The sequence below is a fragment of the Lycium barbarum genome, chromosome 9 (assembly GCF_019175385.1).
Source record: "Lycium barbarum isolate Lr01 chromosome 9, ASM1917538v2, whole genome shotgun sequence".
In the NCBI taxonomy this organism is placed as follows: Eukaryota; Viridiplantae; Streptophyta; class Magnoliopsida; order Solanales; family Solanaceae; genus Lycium; species Lycium barbarum.
This window is the reverse complement of record NC_083345.1, coordinates 24,608,431-24,614,430: the sequence shown is the minus strand read 5'-3', so window position 1 is coordinate 24,614,430 and position 6,000 is coordinate 24,608,431.

Sequence of the window (6,000 nt, the reverse complement as noted above, 5' to 3'; positions counted from 1 at the left end):
TTTGAGAGGTGTATAATTATATATACTAATAAGTTATTAACGATGCATGACTTCCACATTTAAAAAGAAATAAAAGAATTGGCAAACGTTTCCTACATGTCAATACACAAGTTCAAGAAATAATAAATTGAACCATTAGAGTAGTACTTGGAAAGCAATTAGCACATTGATCTTGATCATATGCTTTAACCCCTATGTTTGAATATATAGTTGTAAACTTGTATTGGCCTATCAGGCTATACTTTCTTATGCAAGTACTTGTATGTACGTATGAGTGGAGGGGGATCCAAGATACTATGCTTCTATAATTTCTAATTAATTCACATGTATAATAAGAGTGAGTCCATGATATGCTCAAGGGCAAAATGGTAAATTAGCTTCAAGAGGTTGTACTTCACGTGTCCCCTCTCTTACGGGCTAATCATGTGTTCAAGCAGATGATAATGTTATTCTTTTTCATCCTAATCTATGTGTTATTAATGCTTGCATATAATCTCTTCATTGCTAACACAAGCAAGCATTACTAATCCCTGCATTGCTAACATATGCATGTATTACTAATCCTTGCATAATAAACCTACATTACTAATCTGATCTCTGCATGACTTGGTTCTAAAGCAAAGGACCCGTATGTAACTCGACATTGAATTTAAATAATTTAAACTATCTTAAAAGTCATAACTAAGTGGCATTATAACAATGGATTGTTCTTTGTCTTCGCCTGCAAATATAAGTCAATTGACTGAACCACATTAAGTTTGTGTGTCATTTGGTATATGTGTCTCTTATGTGATCTATTTATCATCATTATCAGAATTTGTGTTGTCAGTTTTTGCATGGCACTTGATTATTTCGATCCTAGCAGTATGTTCTCCAATAACATTCTTTTGACGTCATGAATTCATCTTCTGATAGGCCATTTCCGTACTATTAGTCTGTGTAGATTTAATCCTCCAAAACGGTACTCATCGCTCTTGTGTTGGATCCTCCACCCGACATTATTTTTGTAGGATCGAGTAACATAACTACTAGTTAACATAATATCCTTCCAAGATTCCTCCTCTAGTAAGAGATTTATAGTTTGGATTGTACCATGAATTGCCTACTCCTTATACTTGGGACTGTAGACATATGTGAAATTCTCATCAAACATTCACTGAGAAGGGTCTGAATCAGTGACACATTGGAAGTCTGATCGAAATGTCACAAAGTATGTGCCCATGTTTATGGAGCAATTCAACATTGTGGTTGTGGAAAATATTGTTCATCCGTTTTTGTTTCAACTTCACTTATGTGCCTGAACTTTAGTCATGTTTCTGAACTTCAGTCATATGAAACTATAAAATGGTGTTTAAAGTTAAATTTTGTCCATAATGTTAGGATCAAGCGCTCACTATCATGCCACAAGCTATTACTAATAACAAGGGCACAACTTTATTTATTAACTAAGGCTACCAAACAAGCGTCATGTTCGATCATGACTCTGACGCAAGCTCCCCCGGCCTCCTTGTGGGCCTTCTCATAAGCAGGACATTGGTGTTAACCAACAATCCCCCTACCAACACCCAGTGGCAGAGCCAGGAATTTCTCCAAGGGTGTTCAAGCTTTGCATAAGTAGAAACACTTTTTTTGAAATTTGGATACACCAAAAATTTTAAAATTAAACTGCGCAATATTCATAATTTTTTGTTATAAATGGGTGCGCCGGAAATTTAAAATCAAGCAATGCAATATTTAAGTTTAATCAACATCTAAAACGATCAAAACTTTGTTCATATTTAATTTAACTGAAGTGAACAGACAAAGAAAAAAAGATAAAGAGAAGAGAATTCAACCTAGAATCGAATCACTTTTAGGTTTCTAGCTTTCATCGGTCTTCGACAATGGCAACGGTAATGAGGAGACGTGTAGAATGGAGATCATAACCGAGAGGAGATTCTCTTTGTAGAGCATTTTAGCTTTGGATTTTTTATAGAGTTGTATAGAGCTACTCCCTCCGTCCCATTTTAATTTAGATGTCTTAGTTTGATTGGCACAAAGTTTAAGGAATAAAAATAGATTTTCGAATCTTGTGATCCTAAATTAAATTTGTATGTAATGTACTAAAATGTCATTTAAATCTTGTGGTTTTAAACTTGTCATGTAGAATGTTTGAATTGTCAATTTACTAAATATGGAAAAAAGCGCTTTTTTTGAGATAGATAAAAAAGGAAAGTAAGACATTTGAATTGGGATGGGGGGAGTATTAGAATTTGCTTATTGAGTAACTTTCAACTAAACTATTAATTTTAAGCTTAGTTTAAAAAGTTTAATTAAAAGAAAAAGAAAGTCAAACATACAACTGTTTTGGGTATTCAATTGGGTGTTGCTGCTTATGTTTTTCAAAAGGAAAAGAATTGGGTCCAAGGTTTGCATGAATGTTCTTGTAAAAACGAAAAGTAGGCCATATATAGAGCCTTAAAGTCAGTGTGTAATTAATGCAGAGAATGGAACCTAATAGGTACAAAAAGAAAAACTAAAAAGCCCATATATAGAGCCTTAAAATCAGTGTGTAATTAATGCAGAGAATGGAACCTACTAGGTACAAAAAGAAAAACTAAAAAGCCCATATATAGAGCCTTAAAATCAGTGTGTAATTAATGCAGATAATGGAACCTAATAGGTACAAAAAGAAAAACTAAAAAGCCCATATATAGAGCCTTAAAATCAGTGTGTAATTAATGCAGAGAATGGAACCTAATAGGTACAAAAAGAAAAACTAAAAAGCGCCTCCATAAGGAACTGAACCCGTGCGCTTAGCTTGATTAGCCTTTCGCTGAACACCCTTCAACCACTAGCTACCTCGTCCAATCATGTCAAGAGTGTTCAAAATTAATATTATCGACATATAGAACAGGATTTTACTTATACATACATTATAATTTTTTGGCAAGGGTGTTCGCCTGACCACCCTTGCTACACTGTAGCTCTGCCACTGCCAACACCTGCCTCATGCAACATGTTGCTCCTGGGAATCGAAATCGTGAACTTAGCTCTGATACCACTTGATATGATTAAGCGAATACCATCATGCTAAAAGTTATAGCTAATAGCGAGGGACAACTTTATTTCTTAATTAAGCTCACCAAACAAGCGTCGTGTTCGATCATTACTCCAACTCGGACCACCCCAACCCCCTCATTAGCAGGGGCGGAGCTACCCTTACCCGAGAGGTGTCAAGTGATACCCCTTTGCCGGAAAATTACATTATATAGATAAGTAAAATTTTGATTTTATAGGTATGTATACTAGTGTTGACACACCTTGACAAAAGCTGAAAGTTCAGTCATCATTGAAGGGGTTGCAAAAGTTCCCTAAGGTCTCATGTTCAAACCTGGGTTGTGACATAGCTATATTTTTTGATACCCTTTAATATGAATCCTGGCTCCGCCACTGCTCATGAGCCTTGACATAGTCAGGATGTTTGTGCTACCCAACAGAGAGACTTATCAGCAGAACACAAACGTTCTTCTACAAACTTTAGGTATTCCATGACACTTTTGGTTTGTGGAATAATACACTTAATGTTATTGACAATAGTCATTGGGGTGACATAGAGCTCAACTTGTTATAGCATTCCCATCCTTTATGAAAAGACTTCTCACCTTCACTGCTCGTATCAGTAATGGCAGCATGTTTACCTATTATCGGATCCTAGTCAAGATCCACTATAACTAGTTGGAACTGGACTAGTTCATGCCACTCAGAGAAGTTCAATCGATTGAACACAGCAACAAATGAAGCAAGCGAATGAAGAGGAATAACTGCAAAATAGATACACATGCTCACAAATTAGAAAAAAAATGTGGACTCATCAAAACAATAAAAGTATATCGTAATTCTCCTTTGGATAGATACTAAGGCATACTACCACAATTTAAATGTCATTTTCAAGTTTAACAGGCAATTAAATATTTTTACTTAAACATGTACAACATCTTTGGATATACAATATATATTTGACTAAAGAATATCAATTGACCTCATTGTGTTCAGTATTCTATTCACTTTGGGTAAACCTTAAATTCTAGCAATAGTGAATGACAATTTGTTCATTTATTTTCAATAGCAGGCATTTCATTAGTTTCATGGACAAACGACAATATTAATATGTTTTTTTTTCTTCTTAAACATATTTGTTTGGGCACTTTGTAACTGACAAATTATATGAACATAAATGTATGTATAAACATCAGAAATTTTTATGCATGTGTACATTTTAAACATTCTAGTCCGGCTACTTTTAACTAAGAAATTATATGAACATAAGTGTATATATAAACACCAGAAATTTTTATGCATGTGAACATTTTAAACATTCTAGTCCGGCTACTTTGGCAACTAGAAAAGGGATACCCCCAAACTTATTTTTTCATATTATTTACCCCCTTCACTAGTTACTTGATAAAAAAATAAGTTAAAACATATCATATGCATACATGCGCCTATACTAGATAAAAAACAAAAAGGGCTTAAATATCTTGTTTCATTAGATTTTTCAGATCCAAACCAATCTGAATTCTCACCGTCTCTCAAGTCCCAACCCATATATGGGTGGTTTAAATTCACTTTATTATCTGTAGTAAATCCTTTAATGGAGCATGAACTTTTTGGTCCTTTTTATAGTTGAAAGTGTTCTTTGCTTCTAATATACATGAGGGGCGTGGATTTTTATCATTTGTTTCAATATGTTATATGCAAAATGTTTAGGCCTGACTTTATTTCTAATGCAGAATCCTTAATTAGCTTAAAGAGATGCTGAATATTACTCAGAATTCTTGACTTTGTACTTTGTGTGTCTGAGACTGGAGAAGCGATGAGGTCCGATCGATTTAAGTTTAAAAGAATCAAATAAAATAAGATATTAAAACCTTCTTTTAATCTAGTATAGGCATGTGTATGCACATGATATGTTTTTAACTTATTTTCTTTATCATGTAATAATGAAAGGGTAAACAAAACAAACAAAAAAGTTCTGAAGGGAGGGGAAGGGGAGGAGGTGGGTGGGGTAATAGGATTCACCCATAATTTAGGTATGTAGTCGACAATACTACATCTTCTATGCCTATCCCACCAACAAACTATATGAATATGATACATATACAAAGCAACATAAATATAATATATACACAAATTAAATACTAAACATATTTTATTTTAATTTGGCCATTTCGATGACTAACAAACTATAACTTTGGGATACATACATTAAATATTGTCAACATAAATATCACTCTATCTGGTCCACTTTAATTGTCATGCTTACTAAAAATAATCGGTCCAAAATAATTCTTATTTTATAAAATTAAGATATAATTAATTATTAATTTCCACATTTTCCAGTACTCAATAAATGTGGAGAGGGATTAATGTGGTGAAAAAGTAAGTAGTATTAAATTGCGATCAAATAAGGATGATTGTCAAACTACCCTTTTAGTTAATGTCTTAAAGGGCGTATAAAAGAAAAGCATGACAAGTAAAATGGACTAGACGGAGTGTTGCACAATATAAAGCCAAATCACATCAACACGTTATATTGTATTTATGTGCAATTATTAAGGTTTATACAAGCTTTTGATAATGCACCATCATCACTTTAATGACCTAAATATTTAAACGACAAGAAATCTAACATTATAGCCAAAAATTATAATAGCCGAAAACCTAAAAGAAACAAATTTTTATTTCAAGGACCATTAAAGATTCATAACTTCGCGATGAAAGTAAGAAAAGAAGCATACTATAATTTCAAGAAAGATATTACAATTTCATCAACCAATAGTACAAGATATATGCTACTTATAATTTATTTATTTTAAAAATAAAATACAATAATTATGGGAGAACAACTTAATTCTTTAAAAACATACCAAAAACATATAAATCATAATTTGGTTCTTTCATTACAGAATCAACTTCAGTATCGTAAATAACATGAAGCCGGAAAATAGACAGTCATTG